Source organism: Salmo salar, chromosome 24 (genome assembly GCF_965601325.2).
Source record: "Salmo salar chromosome 24, fSalSal1, whole genome shotgun sequence".
Classification (NCBI taxonomy): domain Eukaryota; kingdom Metazoa; phylum Chordata; class Actinopteri; order Salmoniformes; family Salmonidae; genus Salmo; species Salmo salar.
The window spans coordinates 3,732,109-3,745,893 of NC_138314.1; the positions used below are offsets into that span (position 1 = coordinate 3,732,109).

At 41.6% G+C, this 13,785-nt stretch overlaps 1 protein-coding gene across 3 annotated transcripts in view; it reads left to right on the forward strand.

The window, feature by feature from the left end:
• Positions 1–13,785, forward strand: part of taok3a (TAO kinase 3a) — a 106,799-nt gene that overhangs the window by 49,099 nt on the left and 43,915 nt on the right. For all 3 annotated transcript variants that reach the window (NM_001173604.1, XM_014170603.3, XM_014170605.3), the window contains exon 2: positions 11,611–11,710. The gene's annotated coding sequence lies outside the window, so the exon portion shown is untranslated. The remainder of the gene's footprint in view (positions 1–11,610; positions 11,711–13,785) is intronic.

Sequence of the window (13,785 nt, forward strand, 5' to 3'; positions counted from 1 at the left end):
GTCAAATATTTTCAGCCTCCTGAGGGGTACGAGCATTGTCGTGCCCTCTTCACGACTGTGTTGGTGTGTTTGGACCATGATAGGTCCTAAGTGATGTGGGGACTGAGGAACTTGAAGCTTTCGACCCACTCCACTACAGCCCTGTCGATTTGGGGGCGTGCTCGGCTCTCCATTTCCTGTAGTCCACAATCAGCTCCTTTGTCTTGTTGAGGGAGAGGTTGTTGTCCTGGCACCAAACTGCCAGGTCTTTGACTTTCCCCCCTATAGGCTGTTTCATGGTCGTCAGTGATCAGGCCTACCACCGTCTTGTCGTCGACAAACTTAATGATGGTGATGGAGTCATGGGTGGCCACGCAGTCGTGGGTGAACAGGGAGTACAGGACGGGACTAAGCATACATACCTGAGGGGCCCCCGTGTTGTGGGTCAGCGTGGCGGATTGTTGTTGCCTACACTTACCACCTGGGAGTGGCCCATCAGGAATTCCAGGATCCATTTGCAGAGGGAGGTGCTCAGTCCCAGGGTCCTTAGCTTAGTGATGAGCTTGGAGGGCACTATTATGTTGAATATGTAGCTGTAGTCAATGAACAGCATTCTCACATAGGTTTTCCTTTTATCCAGGTGGGAAAGGGCAGTGTGGAGTGTAATAAAGATTGTCATCTGTGGATCTGTTGGGGTGGTATGCAAATTGGAGTGGATTCAGGGTTTCTGGGATAATGGTGTTGATGTCAGCCATGACCAGCTTTTCAAAGCACTTCATGGCGACAGATGTGAGAACTACGGGCGGTAGTTATTTAAGCAGATTACCTTAGTGTTCTTGGGCACAGGGACTGGTGGTCTGCTTGAAACATGTTGGTGTTACAGGGAGAGGTTGAAAATGTCAGTGAAGACACTTGCCAGTTGGTTAGCGCATTCTCGGAGTACACATCCTGGTAATCCGTCTGGCTCTGTGGCCTTGCGAATGTTGACCTGTTTAAAGGTCTTACTCATATCGGCTACGGAGAGCGTGATCACACAGTCGTCCGGAACAGCTGATGCTCTCATGCATCTTTCAGTGTTACTTGCCTCGAAGCGAGCATAGAAGTAATTTAGCTCATCTGGTAGGCTCGTGTCACTGGGCAGCTCGCGGCTTTGCTTCCTTTTGTAGTCTGTAATAGTTTGCAAGCCCTGCCACATCCGACGAGCGTCGGAGCCGGTGTGGTACGATTCGATCTTAGTCCTCTATTTAGGCTTTGCCTGTTTGATGGTTCATTGAAGGGCATAGCGGAATTTCTTATAAACTTCCGGGTTAGAGTCCCGCTCCTTGAAAGCGGCAGCTCTACCTTTTAGCTCAGTGCGGATGTTTCCTGTAAATCAGGGCTTCTGGTTGGGGTATTTAGTCCAGTCACTGTGGGGATGACGTCATCGATGCACTTATTGATGAAGCCAGTGACTGATGTGGTCTACTCCACAATGCCATTGGAAGAATCCCGGAACATATTCCAGTCTGTGCTAGCAAAACAGTCCTGTAGCTTAGCATCTACTTCATCTGCCCACTTTTTTATTGACCGAGTCACTGGTACTTCCTGCTTTAATTTTTGCGTGTAACCAGGAATAAGGAGTATAGAATTATGGTCAGATTTGCCAAATGGAGGGCGAGGGAGAGCTTTGTACGTGTCTCTGTGTGTGGTGTAAAGGTGGTCTGTACTTCTTTCCCTCTGGTTGCACATTTAACATGCTGGTAGAATTTAGGTAAAACGGATTTAAGTTTCCCTGCATTAAAGTCCCCGGCAACTAGAAACGCCGCCTCTGGATGAGCATTTTCCTGTTTGCTGATGGCCGTATACAGCTCATTGAGTGCGGTCTTAGTGCCAGCATCGGTTTGTGGTGGTCATATACAGTTGAAGTCGGAAGTTTACATACACCTTAGCCAAATACATTTAAACTCCGTTTTTCACAATTCCTGACATTTAATCCTAGCAAAAATTCCCTGTCTTAGGTCAGTTAGGATCACCACTTTTATTTTAAGAATGTGAAATGTCAGAATAATAGTAGAGATAATGATTTATTTCAGTTTTTACTTCTTTCATCACATTCCCAGTGAGTCAGATATTTACATACATAAACTCAATTAGTATTTGGTAGCATTGCCTTTAAATTGTTTAACTTGGGTCAAACGTTTCAGGTAGCCTTCCACAAGCTTCCCACAGTAAGTTGGGTGAATTTTGGCCCATTCCTCCTGACAGAGCTGGTGTAACGGAGTCAGGTTTGTAGGCCTCCTTGCTCGCACATGCTTTTTCAGTTCTGCCCACACATTTTCTATAGGATTGAGGTCAGGGCTTTGATGGCCACTCCAATACCTTGACTTTGTTGTCCTTAAGCCATTTTGCCACAACTTTGGAAGTATGCTTGGGGTCATTGTCCATTTGGAAGACCCATTTGCGACCAAGCTTTAACTTCCTGACTGATGTCTTCAGATGTTGCTTCAATATATCGACATACTTTTCCTGCCTCATGATGCCATCTATTTTGTGAAGTGCACCAGTCCTTCCTGCAGCAAAGCACACCCACAACATGATGCTGCCACCCCGTGCTTCACGGTTGGGATGGTGTTCTTCAGCTTGCAAGCCTCCCCCTTTTTCCTCCAAACATAATGATGGTCATTATGGCCAAACAGTTCTATTTTTGTTTCATCAGACTGGGGGGGATGTTTTTCTGCGGCAGGGAATGGGAGACTAGTCAGGATCGAGGGAAAGATGAACAGAGCAGAGTACAGAGAGCTCCTTGATGAAAACCTGCTCAGGACCTCAGACTGGGGGCGAAGGTTCACCTTCCAACAGGACATCTTCAGAGAAGAATGGAAGAAACTACCAAAATATGTCATACCCAAGAAGACTCAAGGCTGTAATCACTGCCAAAGGTGTTTTCAACAAAGTACTGAGTAAAGGCTCTGAATAATTATGTAAATGTGATATTTCCTGTTTTTTTTATGGTAAGTTTAGCTAACTTACCATAAAAAAAACACGAAATATCACATTTACATAAGTATTCAGAGCCTTTAAAACCTTGTTTTTGCTTTGTCATGATGGGGTATTTTGTGTGTGTGTGTGTGTGTGTGTATATAAGGGAAAAAACTATTGAATCAATTTTAGAATAAGGCTGTAATGAAACAATATGTGGAAAAGGTCAAGGGGTATGAATACTTCCTGAAGGCACTGTATGTATGAGGAACATTAAAAAATCATGCCATATAATTATGTTATATGGCATATATGGAGTTAAGCCAAATTTGACTTTTGAACTCATTTAGACTTGCCTAAAAAAGGGAGTGAATACTTATGCAACTATTTTATTAATTACATTTTTATTAATTTGTATAATTGTGATTTTCTTTTCACTTTGACATTATGGAGTATTTTGTGTAGATCAATGACAAAAAAAATTACAATTACGTCTAATTCAATCGCACTTTGTAACACAACAATGTGAAAAAAGTTCAAAGGGGTGTAGACTTTATAGGCACTCTATGTCTAAAAGACACATCTGGATTCAGAATTTGTCAGGATATGGTGCGCATCCACAAAACTGCAAATATGGAAATGTTCTGTATTCTCATTAACTGGTATTCAACTCTTACCCTACGAGGTCTAGAGCCTGCTGGTTATCTGTTCTAATTGCACACACCTGGTGTCCCAGGTCTAAATCAGTCCCTGATAAGAGGGGAACAATGAAAAAATGCAGTGGAACTGGCTTCGAGGTCCAGAGTTGAGTTTGAAGGCTCTAGAATTTTCCCTTTCGCCCAGTGTGTCCTGACACTAAGGTTAGGCTACCGTTTTTATATTAGACACAGATCAACTGGGTCTAGACTAGAGTAAGGGTCAGTGTATTTTTAGTACTCTCTGAGGAGCAGCAATACTGTAGTAGCACTGTAATTATAGTAGCACCCCGCCTCACACTTCACTCCCTATTGACTCAGCTGTTTACAGCTGCCTGCCTGTCATAGGTGCTTGATCGGGTATGATGCTGTGGTCTTTTTTTCTCTTTCTGCCTGCTTTCCATCCATATCGCTAGCTCTCTCTCTTTATCGCTTCCTCCACTTTCTCCCTCTGCCTTCCATCCATCCCTCCATACCCCCCTCTCTCTCCCTCTAAATCCCTCTCTCCTCCATCCCCTCTCGCCCTCACCGATTCTTTAAATGTGTAATGATCCACTGTGAATGGCACTGGGACACATTCTCAACTGAATGTGTAAAACTAGCTGTGAGTGATTGTTTAAATATTTACTCCATTGGGTGTGGAGTGATAGGACACTTTGCTTGTTTGTTTCATTCATGTTGGTGTGTGTACTCTACGTTTATGAGGACATGTCTTGCGCTTACTCACACACACTAAAACACTACACACACACACAAACACTTCACACCGCATTCAGCCAATCACATTGTTGTATGTGGGTGTACTGTGCATCCATTTCACTAGTCTTGCACTTATTCACACATGCAAACACACATAGCACAAGCACAGGATAACACACCCTGTATTCCAAAATGATGACCACAGCCATATTGATCTCAACAAACAACCTCAACTTGGAATTGAGAGGTCATCTTTTCTCTGACCCTAAAGAAGCTCTATGGCTTTAATATCCAACCACACTTCACTCAGGGTGAGAGATGGAGGGGGATAGTGGCCCGGTAAGTTTAAAGTTTGTGTGAGTGAGTGAGACCGTGTGTGTTTATTATTGAGTGTGTGTGAGTGCCTATGCTTCCAGAGAAGAGGTGTTGCATGGGAGGTGTTAAAGAACATGGAGCAGTCCCTAGAGCCTTGCCAGAGCAGCTACTTTTTTAAGCTGGGTCAGTACTGAATATTGCATATTGCCACTTAGATGGATCATATATGTGACCGACCGCCCGCCTCGATTTGGTCTAATGTAGCAACATTTGAAATTACTTTTATCCAATGTAAAAAAAAAAACAGAGACTCAGAGTTAGAAAGTTATGTCATACACTGCAGTTGAGGAACAATGGGAAAGTAATTCTGCTTTGAATGTTGATAAACTTTTGAGAAAATGGCCCTTGAATGTTTTGGTACACCCACTGGAGAGCTCTTATTTGTCTACACCCCTTCAGCATCGTTAACACCCTCTTAAGTCTTAACCCCACCCATCTATTTAAGGATTCACATGAGGCCATGTGGTAAAAACATGCTATATCAAATAAAATCTAAGTTTATCTGTCACATGCACAGGATACAGAAGGTGTAAACGGTACAGTGAAGTGGTTACTTGCAATATCAAAAACAGAAAGTGTTCAGATATAAATATTTTATCATTATTAGATTACGCGTCACACTTGTCTAAATTGATGGGTCATGTGAAGAAAATGCTATAACCACCCCCTAGCCACATCTAGCTTAGTGGATGGGTCACTATTGTCTAGACATGTACACATGTTCATGAAAAACAATCGATAATCCGTAATCACCACCAGAAACACCTGGCTAATTTGATGGGTCATGTAATAATCTGGCCAAAGTGGAGTCTTGTTTAGCAGCAGCTAGCTAGCTAGCTAGCTAGCTAGCTAGCTAAACAATGAACTGGCATAATCCCAACTCATACCTCTACAAATACAAACTGATTGTAATAGCTGTTGTGTGAATCTGCAGGTAGCTAAAGCTAACAAACTAGGTTCGATATTAGCTAGCTAACATTGGGCTATAACTAGCAATGCAAATGATTTCTGATTAGAATAATATTACTACACAGATCATTAACATTTAAGTCATTTAGCAGACGCTCTTATCCAGAGCGACTTACAAATCTAGAAATGGCAATCATGTTAGCGTACTTCTTACTGAGATTATTGTTCTAAAACATGTTCTTGCGTGTAAAATAATCAATAGTTAAACTTTCAGATAAAGTTTGTTTGAATTAAACATGTTCAATGGCTTTCAGGAGCTTTTTCTCTCACTACCCTGTTTAAGACAAGGGTTTAGCTTTCTTGGAATTAAGAATTGTATTTTCAATAATCTAATTTCTTCTTAATTTTTAGTTTAAGGAGAAACGTACGAAATAGCGCAAGAGAATTTCCAATAACCTTTTTGAGTAATAGTAGCTTTGCTTAACTTTCTTCTTACGTGTATAGTTAAAAATTACAATTAAGAACGTTTTGTAAATTTGGTAAGCGTTCCTAGAAGTCTCGCGATCATACAAGTAATGTTAGCTAGCGAGCCAGCAAGCTATCGTTTGCTAGTTAACTAACAGTACGTTTTAACTTGCAATAAAAACGACTTTCTGACAAAATTAGGAACTTCTATCTGAAAATGTAGCTAGACTCTTACCTTTATACATGGATGAATGCTTCACGGCAGACTAACTATTTAAGTCTGTTTTGTTTGTAGATACATCTTGTTTGGCCAGCGTTGTGTTAACCTGTTATGGTTAGGGGGCAGTATTTTCACGGCTGGATAAAAAACGTACCCGATTTAATCTGATTATTAGTCCTGCCCACAAACTAGAATATGCATATAATTATTAGCTTTGGATATAAAACACTACAAAGTTTCTAAAACTGTTTGAATGGTGTCTGTGAGTATAACATAACTCATTTGGCAGGCCAAAACGTGAGAAGATTCTGTACAGGAAGTACCCTGTCTGACCATTTCTTGAACTTCTTTGCCATCTCTATCCATTACAAAGGATCTCTGCTCTAACGTGACACTTCCTACGTCTTCCATGGGCGCTCAGAGCCCGGGAAAAACCTGAATGTCGTCATTCCAGCCCCAGGCTGAAACACATTATCGCCTTTGTCAAGTGGCCGATCAAGGGACTGTGGGCTTAGGCGCGTGCACTGGCTGCCCCCGTCTTTGTGTTTTTCCCTCTGTTTGCCGAAAAGGAGATTCCCGGTCGGAATATTATCGCTTTTTTACGAGATAAATTGCATAAAAATTGATTTTAAACAGCGTTTGACATGCTTCGAAGTACGGTAATGGAATATTTTGAATTTTTTTGTCACGAAATGCACCATGCGCGCGACCCTGATTTACCATTTCGGATAGTTTCTGGAACGCACGAACAAAACGCCGCTATTCGGATATAACGATGGATTATTTTGGACCAAACCAACATTTGTTATTGAAGTAGCAGTCCTGGGAGTGCATTCTGATGAAGACAACAAAAGGTAATCAAACTTTTGTAATAGTAAATCTGATTTTGGTGAAGGCTAAACTTGCCGGGTGTCTGAATAGCTAGCCCATGATGGCTGGGCTATGTACTTAGAATATTGCAAAATGTGCTTTCACCAAAAAGCTATTTTAAAATCGGACATATCGAGTGCATAGAGGAGTTCTGTATCTATAATTCTTAAAATAATTTATGCTTTTTGTGAACGTTTATCGTGTGTAATTTAGTAAATTGTTAGTAAATTCCCCGGAAGTTTGCGGGGGGTATGCTAGTTCTGAACGTCACATGCTAATGTAAAAAGCTGTTTTTTTATATAAATATGAACTTGATTGAACAAAACATGCATGTATTGTATAACATAATGTCCTAGGTGTGTCATCTGATGAAGATCATCAAAGGTTAGTGCTGCATTTAGCTGTCTTCTGGGTTTTTGTGACATTATATGCTAGCTTGAAAAATGGGTGTCTGATTATTTCTGGCTGGGTACTCTGCTGACATAATCTAATGTTTTGCTTTCGCTGTAAAGCCTTTTTGAAATCGGACAGTGTGGTTAGATTAACGAGAGTCTTGTCTTTAAAATGCTGTGAAATAGTCATATGTTTGAAAAATGGAAGTTTTCGGATTTTAGAGGAATTTGTATTTCGCGCCACGCCCATCATTGGATATTGGAGTGGTGTTCCGCTAGCGGAACGTCTAGATGTAAGAGGTTAAGTCACTCCGGTTCACACTGACCGTAGTGCAACTTTTGTCGTTCTCGATGTTATATCTTTCAAAAATGGCGTGGTAGAAAGGACTGGCAACACATACTGAACAGCTCACGTTATAGACAGAAGCATTCTACATGGTAGACCAATCCAAACTCATCTCCCGGCATGTCCAGCCCATCCATTATCTCAGCCAATCATGGCTAGTGGGAAGATTCCTGTCTTTTTCCGTGGCTAAACCAACTAGGCTTGCAATTTATCTAGGCCCGTAATTTAACAATTGTATTAGTATTTATGGATGGAATACACGTTTGTTATTAAGATTCATGAAAGTTCACGTTCCGGAAGGGATTCCTGCCTAAAAAAGCATTTTGATAAAAAATAAATGTTTACGTTCAAATGCCTCTCCTGTGAAGTAGTGACGTGCGGCATACGCCTAGTTTCCTGAAACGAGTCTCACACACACACACACACACACACACACACACACACACTCTATTAGTAGCTATATTAATCCCTGTTGAAGCTGTCACTCATAGTATAGGAATATTACTGTAAAGGGAAAGTGAACTGTAGAGGTGGGCCTTTATTGGGTAGAAGTAGTGGGGCAGGGCCTGTATTCATAAATGCAGTGCTTCAAAGTAGTAGTGCTGATCTAGGATCAGGTCCTCTGTGTATTCATCATGATCTAAAAGGCAAAACTGATCCTAGAGCAGCACGTTTTATGAGATCTATTTTAGCCTAACTCCCATGATTTGTAGTGAATCTTCATAGAGTAGGCATATTATGTTCACAGTGTCACTAAGCTGTTGAGATGTGAGCTGCTCAGACTGCTCTGAAAATCCAAAAAATCCTGCTTTGTAGCAGGAGACTGTGTGTTTGTGTGTGTCTGTGTCTGTTATTATTCACCCTATCTGAGATGAGTCACTTCTATAAAATCCCAGCTGGCACCAAAACATGACTCTGAGAGTTAACTGCCATGGTTGTACATGCTGTAATCAACTGTAGGCCTACATCATGTGTTGGTACAGGTGTGTAAAAAAAACAAACAAGCATTGGTCAAAACAAGCAGTGTGATTGGTTGAGACGCATTTTAAGCCGTGCTTTTAAAAAAAAAGCTGTTTTACAACAGGTAGGCCTACAACACAAAAAGAGGCTACTTGTTTTGTGTTCTGAGTATGATCCCTGTGCATCCACTGTCCCATCTGCCCAGCCAGGCAATTTGTTAACTTGATCTCAACTGTGAAAAGCATCCAAACATTATTTCTCCTTACTTCTAGCCTAACATTTGGTTTGCAACAACAGGGGCTTGTACAAATGTTGCTGTTTGCCTCCTCACCTTTGCATCATTGTTTCAATTTTGAATAGCGCTCTCCACTGGCCCATATGAACGTGTCAGGACAGACAGCTTTTCTGATGCTGGCAAAATAATGCTTTCGCATACTTTTTATATATATTATTGACTGTATTATTGACTGTATGTTTGTTTATTCCATGTGTAACTCTGTGTTGTATGTGTCGAACTGCTTTGCTTTATTCTTGGCCAGGTTGCAGTTGTAAATGAGAACTTGTTCTCAACTAGCCTACCTGGTTAAATAAAGGTGAAATAAAAAAAAAAGAAATATGCAAAGACATGTCAATCGAATAACAAGTCAAACGAAACGAAATACAACTGGTTTGGTGTCTCTCCAGCTAGCAAAAGGGAAGAGCTTGCATAGCATCATCTAGTGGGTGATTGAAATAAATAAATTGTCAGTGTTATGATTACAATAATTGCCTTTTCTGTAAAATGGTCTGGCAGTAGGCTACAAGTGTAGACTGTATTTCTGCTTGATGAGTATTGATGATTGACGCACTATATTCAGCACCATTGACAGCACTATCACTGTCAGCAGCAGCACTAGCAGTGCCTGCCTGCCCATAGCAACCTGCCCAAACGGACGTTGCCAATCGAACTAACTACACAGAGGGGTTTGCTGACAACAATGACAATCAAATGAACGACCAGTCGGTTTGAATGAGAGTAAATCAATCTAATGACCAGTTGGCCCTAGATTTGTGTTGGCACTATATTCTCATGATGAAATAGTAGCCTGTGAATACATTTTATCAAAATAGTGTTTTTTATTTCCCATTGTAACCCATTGTAAAAAAAAAAAGCAGTTTCCTAAACACATTTTCTATCACTGTTAAATAACTTTTTTTGCACAGCTGTGCTGTGGTCTTAGATATAAGGTACCAGCTAAAAAATGTTTAACAAGCCATCTCGTGTACAATTGCTTCAATTCACAAAGTAGGCCATGTCAATTTTTTTTCACTGTCTCTGTGGCCCTACAGAAGACACTGACTGACTCTCTCACACACACACACACACACCATCCTTCTTTCTTGTAAAATGGCTCATGGCAGCCAGAGGCTGTCTCCTCCCTATTTGTCCTCACTCAGACACATTCAGCCAGGCTGTGTCTCTGTGAGCCAATAAGTGTCTGAAAGATGTCTGTGCGCATACACTGTCTGTCCTGCACATAGATCACTCGCGCGCACACACACACATACACACACACACAGTCTGACACACGGTCACACACCAATAACAGTGTCTGAAGGCCATCTCCTGCCATTGGCTACGAGGCCTTCTCTGACCTAGCTCTGTTAGTTACATCACCCAATATAGGACCCCCTCTCTTTCCCTCATTCCCCTCGTTCCCTCTCTTGCCCTTTGACCACTATCCTCCTCTCCTCTATCTCTCTCTTTCTCTCTCACTGTCTCTGAGGAGAAGAGTTGAGGGCTTAGCTTTCCCGAGGCTCCTGCCTCCTGCGTCAGTTTTTGTTATTAATCATGCAGCAACACTCACAAGAAGCACAATACAATTTTATCCCTTTCCTTTATTTTTCAATATTTTTATACCAAACCTTATCCTGAGGCTTATGGTATCGAACAGGAATAAGTCGTTTGGAGAAAAGAGGAACTAGTTCTCTGAGTAAGAGGTCAGGGGTCCTTGGTTGAATAATAGTCTCTTTTCTCTTGGCTGATGTTGTCTGGTTGGGTGTTCATAACGTGTTGTTTGGCCACTGACAACATGACCAGACTCTAGCTAGGTGCCAGAACGGAGTTGTTCTTGTGTCTTTGTGGATGAGGATGTTCCACCACCTGTCAACCCAGTGTATGATAGGACTGCCCTGCACTCGTTATGAACACCCAACTCTAGTCTGAGCGATTAGTACTTTTTGAGGTCGTTTCGGTTCCATAATTTTTTTTAAATCATGGTTCTCGATTGCGATTAAAAAATATATATAATAAGAATTTTATACTGTAACAACACAGAATAAAACCAGTGTTTCCCCTATGTGCAGAAATATTTTGCTTTAACAACTTGAGAAAATCAGATCTGGGTTAAAATAGATGATATACTTATTTTCTGTGTATTTGAGTATTTTCAAATAATGGGTGTGTCGTCCGGGTAGCCCGTCATTGTAAATAAGAATTTGTTCTAAACTGACTTGCCTAGTTTAATAAAGGTTAAAAAAAAGATATTCAACTACTAAACCCCAAATAGTATTTGAACGCAGGTCTGGGGAGAATCACAACTAGGCTATACAGCCAACTCCTTGATAAGTGCAAACAATTTCACAACATTTTGAAGCACCAATGCATTTATCAGGAGTCTGACTGTATTTAGGCTATGTGATATGTAAGTGTTTTTGACCACATTCTTTAAGCATATCCTCTCCCATTCTGTGTTTCCTCAGGTTTTCCCCCATCATCTGTTCCAGTCATGAAGCAGCGGAGTGGGCTGTAGACCCACTCTGAGCCCGGAGAACAGCAGCAGCCCCTCATACACTTTCTAAGGTAATATGGTCGTCTAGCACTAGCGGACAATTTTAACCAATGCCACCTACACTTAACCTATATTCAGACTAGTCTGTACTGTATGTGGCCTGTGCAGGAATCATCAGAGTCAACTGTCAGAACCTATCCTCAAAATCAATATTCAATCTATTCTGATCGATAAATGTTTTCATTTTGAACCATTTAGTCCTTTGTCAATCAAGTCTGCTCCCTCATATTGTATTGCAACCAAGCAGGCGACTGTAATGGTTGCTCATCTCTTGCTGCTCTACATACGAGAGCCGGCGTGATGCTGCTGCCTTCGTGAACCAATCACTCAGAATTAAACTCTTCTCTGGGAGAAGAGAAGCAAGCTTTCTCTTGCCACAGCTTGCTCCAGTTTCTCTCCCCACACACACACAGACCAATATCGCTAGGAGGAAAGCTGGCAGCTGAGTCAGAGTATTGCAGCGCCCAGGCAGAGCGCTGGGGGGTCCTGGGGAGGGAAGGAGTGGGTGGGTGGGAGGGGGAGGGAGTGTCCCTACATGTGTCTGTGTGAGATTGAATGACCTAACCCCTGTGTTAAAGTGTGTTATTTTCAAGAACACATGTACTCATTTTACATTTTAGTGATTTAGCATACTCTCTTATCCAGAGTGACTTGCTCAAGATTTTTCAACTAGTTGGCTTGGGGATTTGAGCCAGCAACCTTTCAGTTACTGGAATGACACTTAACTGCTAGTCTACCTGCCACCAGGGCAAGGCTGTCTGTCTTGATTAGTATGGCTTTACTAAAGTGAAGTGATTCTCTATGGGAATGAATACCATAGTATAATACCCTATGAAAATCCCTAATTCTACTCTGTTATGTCATGATAGTAGTATCATTAAGTAATTCTCACTTTCTCTCCTTCCGTCCTTCCTTCCTTCCTTCCCTCCCTCTCTATCTATCCCACCATACGTTATCTCAACGCACAATTTGCCAAGTTTATCTTTTTCTTTTATTACAAGTCCCCGGCCGCGTTTGAATCCGTTAAGAATTCCCACAGTCTGTATAAATCCTGATTCCTTAATGCGGAGGGCCGTGAGCCGCTAAAGCCGCTGCTTTCGCATTCAACTCACTCGTAGGAGTTCAAATGGAATACACAATCATTGGGAGAGATGGAGAGAGGAACAGAGAAGAAGAGAGGGATGGAATGAGTGAGAAAGAGAGAAAGAGCCATTGCATCCTCAGAGTGTTCATGTTTGGCCGAGTGTAAGAGAAAGAGGCAGAGAGAGATGGAGAGAGAGAACTCCTCAGTGTGTTTTCACCCAGTCCATCAACATCAATCTCACTGTACCAGGTAGCTCTAAGCGGAGTAGAGCTCTGGCATATGTGTTACTGCATGTGTGTGCGTAGCCATGCATGGGCACGCACATCCATGCGTGTGTGCATGTCAGAGCAGAGCTATAGAATATAATATTCAGCAGCCTGATGGTGGTCTTTTATAGAAACACGTTTAGAGATGAATTAGTAATGGCAGTGCAGGGACCTCAGGGAACTCACAGCGTGAGAAACAATCGTGTGCGTGCTTGCATGTGTATTTGGGCAAGAGGAGATGTGAGTGTATGTCTGTTTATGAATATTCTTAATGGGAGTGTGTGTGCGTGCGTGCGCCTGATCATCATCATTATCACTCTAATGAACCAGTCCATCGCAATTACATTACCTCCCCCCTCTCGCTCTTTAACCACACACCTACCCACGCACACATACAGTGCCTTCAGAAAGTATTTCTCCCCTTGACTTTTTCTACATTTTGTTGTTAGAAATTGGGATTTTAGGTGTAATTTTTGGACAATGACATACACAAAATACTCTGTCAATGTTTACTAAAAATGAATGAAAAATAAAACTAATATTTCTTGATTAGATGGGTATTCACACCCCTGAGACAAAACATGTTAGACATACCTTTAGCAGCGATTACAGCTGGGAGTCTTTCTGGGTAAGTCTCTAAGAGCTTTGCACTCCTGGATTGTACAATATTTCCCAATTATTCCTTTTTTAAATCTTCAAGCTCTGTGAATTTGGTTGTTGATCATTGCAAGAAAGC